The 19,116-nt window shown below is 39.8% G+C and overlaps 2 pseudogenes; one reads left to right on the plus strand and one right to left on the minus strand.

Annotated features, from left to right (window-relative positions):
- Positions 1–1,302: 1,302 nt before the first annotated feature.
- Positions 1,303–1,901, minus strand: LOC114223809 (DCN1-like protein 1 pseudogene; annotated as a pseudogene).
- A 12,028-nt stretch (positions 1,902–13,929) lies between these two features.
- On the plus strand, positions 13,930–15,015 carry LOC114223835 (glyceraldehyde-3-phosphate dehydrogenase pseudogene; annotated as a pseudogene).
- The last annotated feature ends 4,101 nt before the right edge of the window (positions 15,016–19,116 follow it).

Consider the following 19,116-nt stretch of genomic DNA (forward strand, 5'->3'; position numbering starts at 1 on the left):
CTGGGTGTTCTACATTCTATGGGTTTAAACAATTGTATAATGACCTGTATTTACCATTACAGAATCATACAGAATTATTTTCACTGCCCTAAAATTCCTTTGTGCCCTGCCTATTCATCCTTCCCACTACCTTCAACCCCTGGCAACCACCAATCTTTTTAATGTCTCCAATAGTTTTGCCTTTTTCAGAATGTCATATAGCTGAAGTCATCCAGTATGCAGCATTTTCAGACTGACTTCTTTCACTCGGTAACAAGAACTTAAGTTTCCTCCATGTCTTTCCATGGCTTCCTAAACTCATTTCTTTTTAGTGCTAAATAATATACTATTGTCTGGATGTATCAGCTTCTTTATCCATTTACTTCCTAAAGGACATCCTGATTGTTTCCCAAGTTTTGCCAATTATAAATAAAGCTGCTATAGACATCTATGTGCAGGGTATTTGTGTGGACATAAGTTTTCAATTCATTTGGGTAAATTAATACCAAGGAGCACAATTGCTGAATTGTATGGTTGAGAATATGTTTAGTTTTATAAGCAACATCCAACAGCCAAACTGCCTTCCAAAGTGCCTGCACCATTTTGAATTCCTACCAGCAACGAATGAGAGTCCCTGTCGCTCCACATCCTCACCAGCATTCGGTGTTGTCTGTGTTCCCAATTTTGGTCATCTAGTAGGTGTGCAGTAGTATCTCATTGTTGCTTTAATTTGCATTTCCCTGATGCTATATGATGTGGAGCACATTTTCAAGTGCTTACTTACCATCTGCAAATCTTCTGTTAGGGTCTTTAGCCTAATTTTTCATTGGTTTCTTATTGTTGAGTTTGAAGCGTTCTTTGTATATTTTTGATTATAGTCCTTTATCAGATATGTCTTTGCAAATGTTTTCTCCCAGTCTATAATTTGTCTTCTCATTCTCTTGATGTTATCTTTCACAAAGCAGAAGTTTTTAATTTTCATTAAGGCCAGCTCATCAATTGTTTCTTTCATGGATTTTGTCTTTGGTGTTGTATCTAAAAAGACATACCATACCTGAGGTCATCTAGGTTTTCTCCTATGTTATATTCTAGGAGTTTTATAGTTTTACATGTTACATTTAGGTCTATGATCCATTTTGAGTTGATTGTTGTGAAGGTTATAAAGTATTTGTCTAGACTTATTTTTCTACATCTGGGTATACAGTTGTTCCAGTGTCATTTGTTGAAAAGACTGTCTTTGCTCCATTGTATTGCCTTTGTTCCTTTGTCAAAGATCAGTTGACTGTATTTATGTGGCTATATTTTTGGGGTCTTCATTCTGTTCTATTGATCTGAAAGAAGATTCCAAGCATCTTTTGATATTGATCATTTATGATGTTCCAACAAAAATTTATTCCATAAGCCTAAGAATTTAAGTCTTCCCTAAGCACTGAATTCAAGTAGGCAATGGCCATTTCTAGATCTAATCCTTTCTGTCTTGGATTCTTTGCAAAATTAAAAGTAAACTGGTAAAAGTCCTTAAATCATCCTGGTTCTTTCATCTTGGGTATCTGGGCCTTTAGGTTTCAATGTCATACCATCCATGAACTCCTGTTTGGGAAACTTGCACTGTGTTGCTGCTCTGAACTTCGATGCAACAGTCAACACACTGGCTGGCTGGATCAAGTGCCAGGTCATCACAGGACTGTTGTATATCATCTATTCCAAGTTTATTTTCATCTTGAGGATCCTTGTAACTATTGTATAGTCGTTCTTACTTCTTCCTGTTCAATGATCCTTTTACACTCTCTCATATATAAAGTTCAGGGTTTTGGGGAAAAAATGTCTGTTGCAACAACTAACTTACTGCTGTTTTTTCACTAGATTGTGTGAGGATCATAAATTGACAAATTATCCTTCTGCAATGATTTCAACTTGCTCATGTTGGTGTTCTCTAGGCCTCTCCTCTCCTCCTCTGGTTCTGCGGTGACTCAGTTCCAGGAGTTTTTTGTTGATTCTTTCAGATTTTCTACATATATGATCATGTCTTCTGTGAACAAAGATAATTTTATTTCTTCCTTTCAATCTGTATGCCTTTATTTCCTTTTCTTGTCTCATTGCATTACTTTAACTTCTAGTACAATGTTGAAATGGAGTGGTAAGAGGGAATATCCTTGCTTTGTTCCTGATCTTAGTGGGAATGTTTTGAGTTCCTCAAAATTAAATATAATGTTAGCTATAGGTTTTTAGTAGATATTCTTTATCAAGTGGAGGAATTTCTCCTCTTTTCCTAGTTTACTGAGAGTTTTATCATGAATGAGCATCAGATTTTCTCAAATGCTTTTTCTGCACCTATTGTTATGGTGTGATTTTTCTTTTTAGCCTGTTGATGTGGTAGATTACACTGATTGATTTTCAAATTTTGAAGCAGCCTTCCATACCTGGGATAAATTCCACTTGATCATAGTATATAATTTTTAAAATACATTGTTGAATTCAACTTGTGAATATTTTATTGAGGAATTTTGCATCTATGTTAATGAGAGATATTGGTCTGTAGTTTTCTTTTCTTGTAATATGTTTGTCTGGTTTTGGCATTAGGGTAATACCGACCTTTTATAGTAAGTTAGGAAGTATTCCCTCTGCTTGGGTCTTCTCAAAAAGATTGTAGGGAATTGGTATCATTTCTTCCTTAAATGTTTGGTAGAATTCACCAGTAAACCTGTTTGAAAGGTTATTAATTTCATTTATTTAATAGATACAGACATATTTGGACTATATATTTCTTCTTGTGTGACTTTTGGTAGATTGTGTCTTTCAAGGATTGGTCCATTTCATCCAGGTTATCAAATTTGTAAATGTAGATTTTTTTTTCATAGTATTCCTTTATTATCCTTCTAATGGCCACAGGATCTGCAGTGATGCCCCTTCTTTCATTTCTGATATTAGTAATTTGTATCTTCTCTTTTTGAAAAAAGAGAGTTGGCCGGGCTAGAGGCTTATTAATTTTATTAATCTTTTTAAATAACCAGCTTTTGGTTTTGTTGAGTTTTTTTCTATTGATTTCCTATCTTCAATTTCATTGATTTCTGCTCTAATCATTATTATTTCTTTTCTTATGCTTACTTTGTTTGCTCTTCTTTTTCTAGTATCCTAAGATGAAGGCTTAGATTATTGATTTTGGATCTTCCTTCTTTTCCAGTATATGCATTCAATGCTTTAAGTTTCCTTCTAAGTACAGCGAAAGCAGTACCCACAAATTCTTTTAAGTTATGTTTTCATTTTCATTTAGTTTAAAATATTTTAAGATTTCTTCTTCTTTGACCCATGTGTTATTTAGAAATGTGCTGTTTGATCTATATATATTTCAGGATTTTCCAGTTACTTTCTGTTATTGATTTCTAGTTTAATTCCATTGTGGTCTGAGATCAGATATTGTGATTTCTATTCTTTCAGATTTGTTAAGGGATGTATTATGGCCCAGAATGTGGTCTGTTTTGGTGAATATTCCATTTGAGGTTGAGAAGAATGTGCATTCTCTGTTGTTAAATGAAATAGTCTATAGATGTCAATTATATTCAGTTGACTGTAAGTGTTGTTGAGCTCAACTGTATCCTACTGATTTTCTGTTTGATGGGTCTATCCATTTATGATAGATGAGTATTAAAGTCTCCAACTATGATCATAGATTCAACTACTTATTGTTGCAATTCTATTAGTTGTTATCTCACATAGTTTGACATTCTGTTGTTAGGTATATACATGTTAAGATTGTTATGTCTTTTTGGAGACTTGACCCCTTCATTATTATTTGTCCCTCATAACTTCCCTTGATTTGAAGTCTGCTTTGCCTGAAATTAATGTAACGACTCCTGCTTTCTTTTGATTAGTGTTAGCATTGTATATTTTTCTGTAGCCACCTACTTTTACTACATATGTGTCTTTAAAGTGGGTTTCTGGTAGACGATATATTGTTGGATCTTATGTTTTATGTATTTATTTTAATTCCAGTATAGTTAACATACAGTGTTATATTTCAAGTGTACAATATAGTGATTCAACAATTGCATACATCACCCAGTGTTCATCATGATGAGTGCACTCCTTAATCCCCATCACCTACTTAATCCATCTTCCCACCCACCTCCCCTCTGCTAGCCATCAGTTTGTTCTCAATAGTTAAGAGTCTGTTTCTTGGCTTGTCTCTCTCTCTCTTTGTCTTTGCTCGTTTGTTTTGTTTCTTAAATTCTACATATGAGTGAAATCACATGGTGTTTGTCTTTCTAATTGGGTCTTATGTTTTGATCTACTCTGATAATCTCTGTCTTTTAATTGGTTCATATAGACCATTGACATTCAAAGTGATTATTGAAACAGTTGGATTAATATGTACCATATTTATTACTATTTTATTTTTGTTGCCCTTATTCTTTGCTCCTATTTTTCTCTTCCATTCTTTTTCTGCCTTTTGTGGTTTTAATTGATTATTTTATGATTCCATTTTCTCTCTTTCCTTAACATACGAGTTATACTTTGTTTAACCTTTTTTAGTGGTTGCCCTAGGATTTGCAATATATGTTTACAACTAATTTAAGTCCACTTTTTAATAAAACTATACCATTTCACAGTAGTGTGAATTCTTTCTAATAACAAAATAATCCTAATCCCTACCTCCCATACCTTGTATTATTGCTGTCATTCATTTCACTTGTATATAAGCATATGTATTATATATACACAAGCATACATACCTACATTGCTACCACTATTATTTTGAACAAACTGCTATCTGCTAGTTCAATTAATATTCAGAAAAATAGAAGTTTTTACTTTACCTTCAGTTATTTTTTTCTCAACATCTTCCTTATGTTATGTAGATGTGAGTTTATGACTATATTATTTTCCTTCTCTCTAAAGAACTTCTTTTAACATTTTGTGCAAGGCAGATTCATGGGCAAGAAATTCCCTCATTTTTGTGTGAGAAAGTCTTTATTTCTTTTTCACTTTTGCAGGATAATTTTCCAGGATACAGAAATCTATGTTGAGAGCCTTTTTCTCAACACTTTAAATATTTCATTCCATGTTCTTCTTACTTGCATGGTTTCTGAGAAGTCAGATGTAATTTTTATCTTTGTTCGTCTATAAGAAAAGTCTTTTTTTTAAAAAATCTGGCTGCTTTCAGGCTTTTTTCTTTATCTTTGATTTTATGTAGTTTAAAAATGACATGCCTATGAGCAGGCTTTGTTTTTTTTGTTTGTTTGTTTTGTTTTGTTTTTTGCATTTATCCTGCTTGGGGTTCTCTAATATTCCTAGATCTGTGGTTTGGTATTTGACATTAATTTAGGGAAATCCTCAGTCATTTTTGTTTCAAATACTGTTTCCATCTCTGTTTTCCTTCTCATTCTGGTACTCTCATTATGCATATCTTATACCTATTGTATTTGTCCCACAGTCCTTGGATAGTCTATTCTATTTTTTTCAGTATTTGTTCTCTTTGCTTTTTGCTTTTTGTGGATTCTATTGATATATGCTCTAGCTCACAGATTCTTCCCTCAACTGTGTCTTGTGTACTAACAAGCCCATCAAAGGCATTCTTCATCTCCATTAGCGTTTTTTATCTCTAGCATTTCTTTCAGGTTCTTTCTTATGATTTCCACCTCTCTGCTTTCAAAGCCCAACTGTTCTTGTGTGTTGCCTACTTTATCCATTAGAGCACTTAGCACGTTAATCATAGTTGTTTTAAATTCTTGGTCTGATAATTCCAACATTGCTGCCATGTTTCATTCTGAAGCTAGCTCTGTCTCTTCATATTGTAGGATTATTGGTTTTTTGTTTTTATTTTTGCAATTTTGTATGCTTTGTCATTTTTTTCCCCTGGATAGCCAGACATGATGTACCAGACAAAAGGAATGGCTGTAAATAGGCCTTTAGTAATGTGGTGGTGAGGTGTAAGGGGAGGGAAAGTGTTCTATAGTCCTCTGATTAAGTCTCAGTCTTTTAGTGAGGCTGTGCCTCTGGACTGTTGACTTCACAAGAGTTTCTCAGTTACTATCTTCCCCGTGATGTAGAACAGGATGACTAGGGTGTGCTGGAGTTGGATATTGCTCTTCTTCCACTTGGAAAGCTAGAGCTCACTGGAGTTGGATATATCCCTTCCCAGGTCGGTTAGACTCTGATAATACCCTTAGAATGTGGTTGTCTAATGGTGCAGGACATTTCCAGTGCAGTGTGGACAAATCTGAGAGATTAAAACTCTGGGGGACCCAGTCACAGGAGGTCCTCCTCAATTTTGTGAAATTTAGCTTCAGGATCTCCTCCACACTGAAGTAAAAATGCACTACTGCAACGACACAAGCACACATTCACTAGGGAAACAGGACCCCCATGCTCCTCCTTTTTTCCTCTGACTACTCATGCTTCTCAGATGTGGCTGGGAATCGAAGACTAGAGTTTCTGGAGCCCACCTTTCCCTCTGTTTTGAGAATTGGGATAATATTTGCTCTGCTACCAGGGTTTTAGTCCATCTTCTGTTTGCCAGGATTCTCCTCAAGGATCAAGGACAAAGTGTTGTTTATAACTTCAAGAAGTTCTCAGAAACGCAGAGAAAAACCACAATGAAGTGCCACTTCATACCCACTAAGATGGCTATAATTTTTTTAAAAGGAAAAGAAGTGTTGGCAAGGTTGTGGAGACGTTGGAACACTTGTGCACTGCTGGCAAGAATGTAAACTGATGCATCCACTGTGGAAAACATTTTGACAGTTCCATATAAAGTTAAACATAGAGTTACCATATGACCCAGCAATTCCATTCCTAGGTATAGACCCAAAAGAATTGAAAACAGATATTCAAGCATGTGCATGCACACTCATGTTCATAGCAGCTCTAATCACAATAGCCCAAAGTGGGAGATAACCCAAATGTCCATCAATGGATGAGTGAATAAACAAACTGTGCTTATGTACATTTGATGGAATATTATTTAGCCATAAAAAGGGAGGAAGCACAGATACACTCTACAATGTGGATAAATTTTGAAAACATTATGCTGAATGAAAGCATACGTGAAAGGGGCCAGACAAAAGGTCACATATCCCATTCATGGATTGATTGCATTTATATAAAGTGTTCAGAGTAAGTAAATCCATAGAGACAAGGGAGCAGGTGGAAGGTTGCCAGGGGCTGGGAGGATGGGGGAATGGAGAATTCGAGCAATCGTTTAATAGGTATAATAGACTTCCTTTTAGGGTGATGAACATATTTTGAAACTAGATAGAGGTAATGGTTGCATAACATTGTAAATGTACTAAATACCACTGAATCGGTCACTTTAAAATGGTTACTTTTTGTTATGTAAATTTCTCCTAAATTTTTAAAGTTTCAGGAGTGAGGTTGAGTCTGGAGACCCAAGGTCATCTGGAAGCTCTAGGTGTTCTTTTACTATCTGTTCCTCTCTTGGGTTACTAATTGGGTGCTCAATTAGACTCATTCATTGCTGTTTTTCCAGTGGGTCCTTGTTTATCAAGCTCAGGATGCCGTGGAGGGAGGTTACTGCCTCTCTATTTTAAATTCCATGGTGTCTAGAGGAGCAGTCATTGCCAGTTCATCTTGCAGACAGAGAAGACAGAACTGAAGTCGCTTGCCCAAGGCCACTTGTCAGGGTAACAGTGGGGCTGGATGTCAGCTTGCCCAGCCCACCACTCTGCTTTGTTCCCAGCAGCCATAATGTGGAAGAACAGAGAGCATGCAACCAGTCCAAGAAAGCCACACTCTTATCCAGCAGGGAGACCGAGCTGAGAACAGCTGACAAGAACTGAAGGGTAACACTGCTTCAGCAAGAATTCTTGCCTTCTTGATACCATCCAGTTTGCCCAGACACTCCCAGCCCACTTCTCCACTCTGCAACCATCTTTTTCTCTTTTTTTTTTAATTTAAATTCAGTTAACCAACATATAGTACATCATTAGTTTCAGATGTAGGTTCAATAATTCATCAGTTGTGTATAACACCCAGTGCTCATCCTTTCCTGAAAACTGTTTTCCTCTGCTTTCAAATGAACGGCTCCCTGCAGGACTGTGGCCCTGCTCCTGTCAGAGGTGGGCAGCTGACCCTGGCTGGGACAACTCATCACATTCCTGAGGAGGTTGGAACTGGAACTTAGACCCCTCTGGGACTTGGACCCTAACATGTAAAATTCATAAGCTACTGGAAGTTGTGTTACTCCAAGGTAGCAGCCCAAGAAAGAGGTAAAGGAAACATGGGGATAGAATTTTCTCATTTCCCTATAGTGTCCATGTGAGGCGATGTTCCTGAGGCCCAGCTCCTTCTTCCCTTGGATTCTGAAGAGTGCCCCAGGTTGCTGCTAGGGCAGGCCCTGCACATTAGCACCCTCACAACTCACCCAACTCCTATCCAGTTATCTAGAGGATGGAAAACTAATGTCCAGATTTCCCAGACTCCCTTGCAGTGAAGGTGTCACATGTGACCGAGGTCCCACCAGGCACACACACCTGCGGAACACATAGAAGTTGGTAAAGAGCACCCCAGAGTGGTGACCACACTCAGGGGGATCAGACTTTCTACAAGTAGAGTGGACCCAGGGGCTCAGCTCTCTGAGCAGCTGCGCTGGAGAGTCTGTTGCCCCAACCCTAAGCAGTGGTGTTTTCAGAAGTTGAGTCCCATGGTCTAGTCAGGCATCTCTTCTGGCTGTAGGATCCAAGCTTGGGTCCTAGACCTGCCCAGAAACTCTATCCACTACATAATATGCTGCAATAAATTCCTTTCTCTGAAACATACCTGTGGATTCCGTAGTCTGCAGCTTCTAAAGAATGCATTCATACACATCAACAATCATAGATTCCTCTTGGTAGTTTGGCTTGGGTGTCTGTTACCTGCAAGCAAAATAGTCTTTATCAATACAATCAATTATCCAAATTGTCTATTTTTTTTAAAAAGCAAACTTTAAAAGAGGTTGAAAAAAACCTTTTATCCAAATAATAGATATCTCCATTTTCAGGTAGCTCTGACAGTACTCTCTAAATTAAAACATCTGAAATTTCATTTTTGTAGAATGGGAAATGTGTGAGTGATACAAGTTAATTGACTTGTGGGGAACCCTGAATAGTTGCAATTTTATCTGATAAAAGGTTTAAAATAAAAAATGTTGAAAATAAAATACTCGTCTTTATTGGGTCATTAGCTCTAATGTTCTCCTTGAGTTCTGAGGGCATGAGGCCCAGAGAGTTACCCAAGAACACACAGAAAGTAACAGGATTAGAACGAGAAGCCCTGTATCACTTGGCACTGGTTTCATCTCTCTTCCAAAGCACAGTATCTCCGGAGGCTAAGATTCAGAGCTTGTGGCTTAGCCAGAAAAAACAGAAGAAAAGAGAACAGAGCCTTATCACATATTTTTTATTTGTGACCATGCTAGCAGAATTCAAAGTCAGAAGAATGGATCTGTGAAAGATGTATTTGGCTGAATCCTTGTTTGTTATTCCTTTTCTGAAGGGAGTTATCAATTCATGGGGAAGAATGTAAGTTCATGCCCGTTCTTCCCTCTTACCCATCGCTAACCTTGCCCCCACACGAGATGAGCTGTGCCTTGATTTTTCACACAGCCCTTCACACAGATCGGACTAATGTGTTTAAAAGTTTCATGAAGTTTCTGCTGAAATAAATGTTGCTTCTTTCCTAAAGACACTCCAACAGAGGCTTTTTTCTTTTTTAAACAAAGCATGGTAGCAGTCTGCAGCAACCATTATAAATAGAGATTTGTCATGGCAGGGAAAGGTGCTGCTGACATGGATGGGCAGGCTCAAGTCATGACTGGCCTTCCTGTGATGCCTCTAAGAGGTGGTGCAGGCACACAGGAGAGAAGCCTGCCTCTGGACTCCTGCCTGGTGCTTACAAGAACTGAAGTGTACGTGAGGTCCTCAACCAGCCTAAAAGGGTGGCTGTTTCTAGTACAAATGCTACTGAAAATTCACTCAGAGGAGAAGCAAAGGTCTTCATCAGAGTAGAAGAAAAAGAAAGAAACAATGACTTTGTTATGAGCAAATCACTGAAAAATGAGAAGGGCTGCTTGTTACCTAATGTGTCTTCTGGAGATAGATGGTATTTCATGGAGTCAACCAAACAGGAAATGAATCAGTGTTTGAAATAACAGTAGCTACCCAAGATTTTTCTTAATTCTCTCCAGACTTGAAAACAGTAACAACATCAGCATCCAGGAGATGTAGGTTCTCTGTCGCGTATTGAGGAATAACACCAAGTTCAACAGCCTTTAAAGGTCTTGGAATTGGGTTGTTTTGTTTTGTTTTTTGAAGCAGTGGATCTCACACTTTAATGGAAACCTTAACCACCTATTTATCTTTGCCAGAAAGACCCAAGGTGGCAGAAACTAAGAGTTTTGCTTTAAGTGTCCTTTCTCAAATGGATGCTGGTAGCTTTGTCTAACCATTTTTTACTAATGTAGGAATGGGAAGCCATATTGCCTACTTTGACTTCTTCCCCTCAGTGGATGGAGGTGCTTTCCCTATACTACTGGACCACATCTCCAAGCCAGCAGGCTGGACAGGTGACCGTGTGTCCGGCCATGGGCAGGAGGGGTGGGGCATGGAGGGGAACCTCCAAGGGAAAAAGTCACCATGCAGGCCACCAGCAAAGGATCCTATATGCTATGCAATGCTATATGCTAATGCAATATATATGCTATTTCTAAGGACAGGGTGAGCCTCAGGTGCAATCGGGTAGAAGAAACATAAAATAACAACAGGATTTATTGCCCAAAGAACAAAAGAATAGAAGGCAGAACCAAAGGGGTAGAGACACAGAATTATGAAAAAAGATGAGAGGCATGGGGAATCTTTCATGATGGAAACATGTCTTGAGGTCTGCAAACACTCTCTAGGGATGCCAGTACAGAGGATATGGAACAGAAAGGCTCACAGACCATACTATGTTGCTCAAATCATAATTGTATTGAGCCAATTTAAAACATACAGAGAGAAGCCAGGGGAAGAGATGGGAGAGGCGGACACAAGATGGGAGCACACAGAGCATTTGCATGTCTGACTCTGTCTGCCACATCAGCTTTCCCTGCTGATGGTGTGGTTATAAGGACTAGAATTGAAGGCGGGCAAAAGGCCTCAGCAGAGGACTCTCTCATCTATCAGAGATGCTGGATAAGTGTGTAGGCCTGGGTGTCAGCTAAAGCTCACCAATAACCACAGAACAGCCTACACTGCATGTTTCAGGTAACCAAGGTATGGCAGTTTGCTAGGGCAGCCATAACAAAACGCCAGACTGGGTAGCTTAAACAACAGAAATTTTTTGGGGGGACAGTATTTTTTATTGTTATGTTAATCACCATACATTTCATCATTAGTTTTTAATGTAGTGTTCCATGATTCATTGTTTGTGCATAATACCCAGTGTTCCATGCAGAACGTGCCTTCTTTTTTTTTAATTTTTAAAGATTTTATTTATTTATTTGACAGAGAGAGACAGTGAGAGCAGGAACACAAGCAGGGGGAGTGGGAGAGGGAGAAGCAGGCTTCCCACTGAGCAGGGAGCCCGATGTGGGACTCGATCCCAGGACCCTGGGATCATGACCCGAGCCGAAGGCAGACGCTTAATGACTGAGCCACCCAGGCGCCCAAAAGAACGTGCTCTCTTTAATACCCATCACCAAGCTAACCCATCCCCCCACCCGCCTCCGCTCTAGAACCCTCAGTTTGTTTTTCAGAGTCCATCCTCTCTCATGGTTCGTCTCCCCCTCCGATTTCCCCCCCTTCATTCTTCCCCTCCTGCTATCTTCTTCTTTTTCTTTTTCTTAACATATATTGCATTATTTGTTTCAGAGGTACAGATCTGTGATTCAACAGTCTTGCACAATTCACAGCGCTCACCATAGCACGTACCCTCCCCAGTGTCTATCACCCAGCCACCCCCTCCCTCCCACCCCCCACCACTCCAGCAACCCTCAGTTTAAACAACAGAAATTTATATTCTCCTGGTTCTGCAGAATGGACACCCAAGATCAAGGTGCTGGCTGAGTTGGTTGCTTCTGAAGGATATAAGGGAAGGACTTATCCCAAGCCAGAATCATAATGCTATTGTTTTAAATATATATATATATATATATATCAGAAAACAAGAAATAACTTTTGGAAATTACAAATGCATTGCAAAAATTAAAAACTCAACAGAAAGCTTGGAAGAACAAGTGGGGAAATATTCCAAGAAGAATAAAAGACAAAGGTATAAAAAATAGGGGAACAAAAGACACTAACCGCAGCATGTAGTTGATGCAAAAGTGGCCATAAATCTCCACCCTTCTCTGTCTTAGTCAGTTCTTAGTCAGCTGTTATAAAAAACAGCACAGGCTGGGTGACTTAAACAACAAATATTTATCTCTACAGTTCTAGAGACTGAGAAATCCAAGACCAAGCTGCTGCCAGTCTGGTGAGAGCCCTTTTCCTGGCTTACAGAAGGCCATTTCATTGCATTCTCACATGGCAGAGAGAGAGCAGAATCAAGATTTCTCATGTCTCTTCTTAGAAGAGCACTAATCCCACCATAAGAGCTCCACCCTCATGATTTAATCACCTCCCAAAGGTCCCATTTCAAAATACCATCACATTGGGTATTATGGTTTCAACATATGAATTTTTAGGAGAACACAGACATTCAGTCCATGGCACCTGCCCTTTGCAATATGACTTGGCAGTTCCTGCCTACAAAAGTGGAGTTGATTTTCCCTCCCCTTGAACCTGGGTTGGACTTATAATTTGCTGTAGCCAATAGAATATGACAGAAGTGACATACAAATTCTGAGTCAAGACCTTGAGATCTTGTACATTGCTGCTTGCTTTCTTGGAATTCTATCCACTGCCATGTAAACAAACATAGACTAGCCTGCTGGAATATGAGAGCATGTGGAGGGAGGTAAACTATCCTAGCTGACATTACCTTATACCAGCCAATTACTAGCAAGCCAAACAGCTGACCACTGATGGATGAATGAGCCCAGCCAAGACTAGGAAGGCTGCCCAGCTAAGCCCAAACCAAAGTACTGACTTCCAGAATCTTCAGCTAAATAAGTAGTTGTTTTAACCCCTAAACTGGGGGGTAGTTTGTTACACAGCAACACCTAACTGATATAGACCATTAGTTAAGGAAGACTAAAATTTCAATAACTGAAGTGTCAAGAAGCAAGAACAAAGGAGAAAAAGAGAAGAAAATTGCCATAGGCATAGTACAACAAAATTTCCCAGGCCTAACAAATGAGTTTCCATATTAAGAGTCCACCAAATTTCTACTCTAATGTGTGGGGAGGGGAAAAATCCTGCACTAAGGACATCTTTGTCAAATTTCAGAATACTAGGAGAAAAGAGAAACTCCTATAAACTTTCAGGAATGAAAAAATAGTCATATAAAAAGAATCTGGGATAAAAATGGCATTGGACTTCTCATAGGCAGCCCTGGAAGCTAAAAGACCATGGAGAAAATACCTTCAACATTTGGAGAGAACAATTTCCTCCTGTTAATAAGTCTATACTCAAAGTGTAGGTATATAATAAAGACATTTGCCAATACTCAAGGTCCCAAAAATGTGCTACCATGTATCCTACCTCAAGAAGCTACTGGAGGATGTGCCTCATCAAGATGAATAGGTAATATACTTATACTTCCATATGGGTCAAGTGTACTTGGGTTAGATACACCTAACCAAGACAATTAAAAACATGTCCACACAAAAACTTGCCCACGAATTTCATATCAGCATCGTTCATAATAGCCAGAAAATATAAGCAATCTGAGTACCTACCAACAGATAAGTGGATAAACAAAATGTGATATATACATACAATGAGATATTATTCAGCCATAAAAAGGAATTCAGTACTGGCTCTCTGCTCCTCCCCGTTCGACAGACAGCCGCGAATTCTGGTGCAGTGCCAGCCGCGTCCCTGAGACACGATGGTGAAGGTTGGAGTGAACGGATTTGGCCGTATTGGGCGCCTGGTCACCAGGGCTGCTTTTAATTCTGGCAAAGTGGATATTGTCGCCATCAATGATCCCTTCATTGACCTCAACTACATGGTCTACATGTTCCAGTATGATTCCACCTATGGCAAATTCCACGGTACAGTCAAGGCTGAGAACGGGAAGCTTGTCATCAATGGAAAGTCCATCTCCATCTTCCAGGAGCGAGATCCCGCCAACATCAAGTGGGGTGATGCTGGTGCTGAGTATGTTGTGGAGTCCACTGGGGTCTTCACCACCATGGAGAAGGCTGGGGCCCACTTGAAGGGCGGGGCCAAGAGGGTCATCATCTCTGCTCCCTCTGCCGACGCCCCCATGTTCGTGATGGGTGTGAACCACGAGAAGTATGACAACTCCCTCAAGATTGTCAGCAATGCCTCCTGCACCAACCACTGCTTGGCTCCTCTGGCCAAGGTCATCCATGACAACTTCGGCATCGTGGAGGGACTCATGACCACCGTCCATGCCATCACTGCCACCCAGAAGACCGTGGACGGTCCTTCTGGGAAGCTGTGGCGCGACGGCCGAGGGGCTGCCCAGAACATCATCCCTGCTTCCACTGGTGCTGCCAAGGCTGTGGGCAAGGTCATCCCTGAGCTGAACGGGAAGCTCACTGGCATGGCCTTCCGTGTCCGCACCCCCAACGTGTCTGTCGTGGATCTGACCTGCCGCCTGGAGAAAGCTGCCAAAAATGACGACATCAAGAAGGTGGTGAAGCAGGCGTCAGAGGGCCCCCTCAAGGGCATCCTGGGGTACACTGAGGACCAGGTCGTCTCCTGTGACTTCAACAGTGACACCCACTCCTCCACCTTCGATGCCAGGGCTGGCATCGCTCTCAACGACCACTTTGTCAAGCTCATTTCCTGGTATGACAATGAATTCGGCTACAGCAACCGGGTGGTGGACCTTATGGTCCACATGGCCTCCAAGGAGTAAGAGCCCCCTGGACCACCAGCCCCAGCGAGAGCAAGAGGAAGAGAGAGGCCCTCAGCTGCTGGGGAGTCCTTGCCCCAACTTATCCCGCAAAACACTGAGAATCTCCCGACCTCCACCGTTTCCATCCCAGACCCCCTGAAGAAGGGGAGGAGCTTGGGGACCCCTACCTTGTCATGTACCATCAATAAAGTATACTGTACCCAGCCAAAAAAAAAAAAAAAAAAAAGGAATTCAGTACTGATACATGTTATAACATCCTGGATGAACCTCAAAGACATTATGCTAAGTGAAGGAAGCCAGATACAAAAGGCCACATATTGTATGGCTCTACTGATGTGAAATGTCAAGAATAAGCAAATGCATAGAGACAGAAAGTATATTAGTAGTTTCCAGGACGTGGGGGGAGGGAGGAATGGGTAAGTGAGTGCTGATGGAGACGAGGTTTCTTTTTGCGGTGATGAAAATGTTCTGGAATTAGATAGTGGCACAATTCTGTGAACCTAATAAAACCGCTCAATTGTACAGTTCAAAGGGGTGAATTTTATGGGATATGAATTATATTTCAATTAAAATTGCATACATACTTTGAGAAAGTTGAATTCTGCAGATTCAGAAAATAAGGGCCTCAACATAAGAGACAGGCAAAAGGAATGCCAAGGGTAATATTAAAGTCCTAGGACAACACTGTGCAGCAGTGGAAGTAGCAAAGCTAGTTTAGACCGGCAGATGAGGGACTCTGAGAAAGATTCAAAAATGAAGCTAGTGTTGTATACGTTCTTTATATATTTTGGATATTAACCCCTTATCGTGTATATCATTTGTAAATATCTTCTCCTATCAGAAAACAGTATAGAAGTTCCCCAAGAAATTAAAAATAGAAATATTATATGATCCAATAATCCCATTGTTGAGTATTTACCCAAAGAAAACAAAACCACTAATTCAGAAAGATATGTGTACCTCTATGTTTACTGCAGCGTTATTTGCAATAGCCAAGACATGCAAGTAACCTGTGTCCATCAATAGACAAAAGTAAAAGATACACACACACACACACACACAGGACAATTACACGGCCATAAAAAGGATGGGATCATGCCATTTGAGACAACATGGATGGACCTAGAAGGTATTATGCTAAGTGAAATAAATCAACCGAGAAAAACAAATACCATATGATTTCACTCACAAGTAGAATCTAACCCCCCAAAATCCAAATGAACAAATTTAAAAAAAAGCAGAATCAGGCTTATGAATACAGAGAACAAACTGATGGTTGTTGGGCGGGGGTGGGGGGCACGGACTGGGTAAAAGGGGTGGGGTCAAGGCCCACATCAGGCTCCTGGCTCAGTGAGGAGCCTGCTTCTCCCTCTGCCTCTCTCCCTGCTCATGCTTTCTCTCTCTGTATCTCTGTGTCTCAAATGAATAAATAAAATCTTTCAAAAGAAAAAAAAAACAGTTATGGAATTAATAAGTCATGGGAATAAAAGCACAGCATAAGCAAAGTAGGTCAATGATACTGTTATAGCATTGTGTCAGGACAGATGTAGCTACACTTGTGGCGAATGAAACAGAATGTGTAAACTTGTGGAATCGCTGTGTTGAACACCTGAAACTAATGTCAACTATACTCAACTTTTTAAAAACACTGAAAAAAAGATGAAGCTGGTGTTGATGGGTTTGAACATATTCAAAAAAATTTGGTGATAAAGTAGGGATTAATATATAGAAAACAAATGGAAACTTTTTAAAATTTGAAACTAGACAAGACAAAAAGCTGAGCAAAGTAACTAACAAAGATGTAACTTTGTATGAGTCAGCTGTGAATAACGGTTGCCTGTTCGTAATGTACACGTAAATACATACACACTTGAAAACTGATATAACAATATTGTCAGGAGGGGAAGCACATGTATGTTTGTAGACAGGAAAGGGAAAGGGATTATCAGCAGACAGTATCTAAAATTGAAAACTCAAGAAACAGAAGTATAGTCAAGTTATGGATCTAAATGCCAGAAAAAAAAAAAAAACCCAGCTAAAATAGTTTAAAAACATTTGCTTCAAAAGAGTCTTTTCCTGCCTCATCCATCAAACTTCTAATTTTTACTTGAAAACAGACAGCTCTTCCCATTGGGCAAAAGCCATACTCTTTTCCTGTTAAAAATGCAGAGGATGGGCTGGAAGAATTAATAGTGACATACTTACTAGTGAATTGGTTCTGGCTTTCTATTATCTATCTGTCTGTCTGCCTGCCTGCCTGCCTGTTTAGACAGCCCTCCAAGAAAGCCATACTGTGCTGATCACACCATTGTTGAAAGAGGAAAAATGAAAGAGAAATTCTTGTAAACATTTTGAGTTGCTTTGCATCATTTCAAGATGATTTGTGTCAGAATTTTGAGCTTTTATAGTTCAAAGTATGAAATAAAAATCAAAAAAATAAGAGAAGAAATGGCCTAGTATTCAACAGTACCCTCTTTTTTTTTTTTTTTAAATTACAGAACCTTGGTTTTTTTGTTTTTCAAGTCTTCATGCTCTTCTGTGTGGCTTTAGTCCCAGAGACTGGCTCCAATCCAGTCATGATAATTCTAGTCACTGGCATAGGAAAAGGCATGTGACCCAATTCTAACTGATGAGATATTAGAAAAGTCTCTCAGGAGGGACTGTGTGGTGGATTTCTTACTTCTTAAAATAAGACACCAGGATAAGATGACTCCCTCTGACCACCACAAGAATGTGATGCCTGGAGTCACTACGGCCCTCTGCAGCCAGGTGACCTGTGGAGGTCCGCAGACAGAGAAGGTGGAGAGAAGGTAAGGCCTTGATGGCAAGGTTGAGCCAACTCTGGAACTACCCTTCTTTGGGACTTCTTTGCAACAATCAGTCTCCTTACCTTTTAAGTTGTCTTGTATTAAGAGTTGTATTACTTCCAACTAAAAGCATCCTGAGTGATACAAACAAAGACCCATATCTAAACACACAGTGAATCTTCAGAATAGTCAGGATCAAGAGAAAGTCCTAAAAAGCTTCCAGAAGGGAAAAAGGCAGCCCTCCAAGAAATGGGAATGAGACAAACAGCAGGCTGGCAGCATTGCTGGATGCTAGAATGCTATGGAACAGAGCCTGCAAATCTTGAAAGAAAATGACTTCAGTCTAAAAATGTCCAGCCAAAGTAACCAGTAAGTGTGAGGCCTCCTGTGAATTCAAAAATTTCACATCCCATGCATTTTTTTTCTTAGGAAATAACAAAAGAGAATACTCCAACAAAATAAGGGAATGAACCAACAAATGGGAAAACTGAGACTCCAGGAAACAATAGTTCCAAACCCAGAATAGCAGTCAGGAGAAGCCCCAGGTCTGCAACTGAAAAGCAAGGCTCCACCCTGGAGGAGGAGGTCAGAGGCTCGGGAGGGAGGACCTGTGAAGGAAATGGGCTCCATGGAGCACCACGTGCTCCTGGTACAGGAAGTTATCACAAGGGTATTCCTTATAAGATGGAAGCAGAAAGGCATCCAGGCATTCTATGAAAGGTAAAAAGAGGTAGAGTCACAATCTATATGTGAAGCATAGGACTTGGGTGGGGTTCAAGAATAAGAAGAAAATGGATTCTAAGCAAAAGAGAATGGTATAGGAAGCTGGGAACTAGCAGGCGTGTGTGGAATAAGATGGATGCTTCTTCTCTCCAAAAGAAAACCAAACTGAACATAAAAGATACAATGCAAATATGAAACAAACCCAAATAGATCAAGATTTTGAGTAATTGACAATGTGAAATGCAGTCCAAGGGAAACTTTTTTTCAGTGACTCGAGGATACTGACAGTGGATCCACAAAGAAGGAAATATAATTCTGGCATGTGACTTGGCTCAGCAGCCAAGATAAAATTTACACAGTCAAAATCACATTAGCTTGGATTTTGCTTGTGTGCTGGTTTTCATCTTTGAGAATCAATCTATAAATAAAACTACAGATAAACTTTATCAATCTTGACGGTGTAAGAGTAGAGATGTGTTGACAGATGTTGGTAAGCAGAGTTGAGTATCAGTGGAGGTATAATATCCCCATGTCACAGAATAAGGAATCAAGAAACACGGACTATGGTCACGCTGGAACAAGAAATAATGTAGGACAAGATATTTATATCTTTTAAATGTCTTGTTCTGATTTTAATGAG

The sequence above is a fragment of the Eumetopias jubatus genome, unplaced genomic scaffold, assembly GCF_037043125.1.
Source record: "Eumetopias jubatus isolate StellerSeaLion01/CBP00866 unplaced genomic scaffold, mEumJub1_p1.0 scaffold_7, whole genome shotgun sequence".
In the NCBI taxonomy this organism is placed as follows: domain Eukaryota; kingdom Metazoa; phylum Chordata; class Mammalia; order Carnivora; family Otariidae; genus Eumetopias; species Eumetopias jubatus.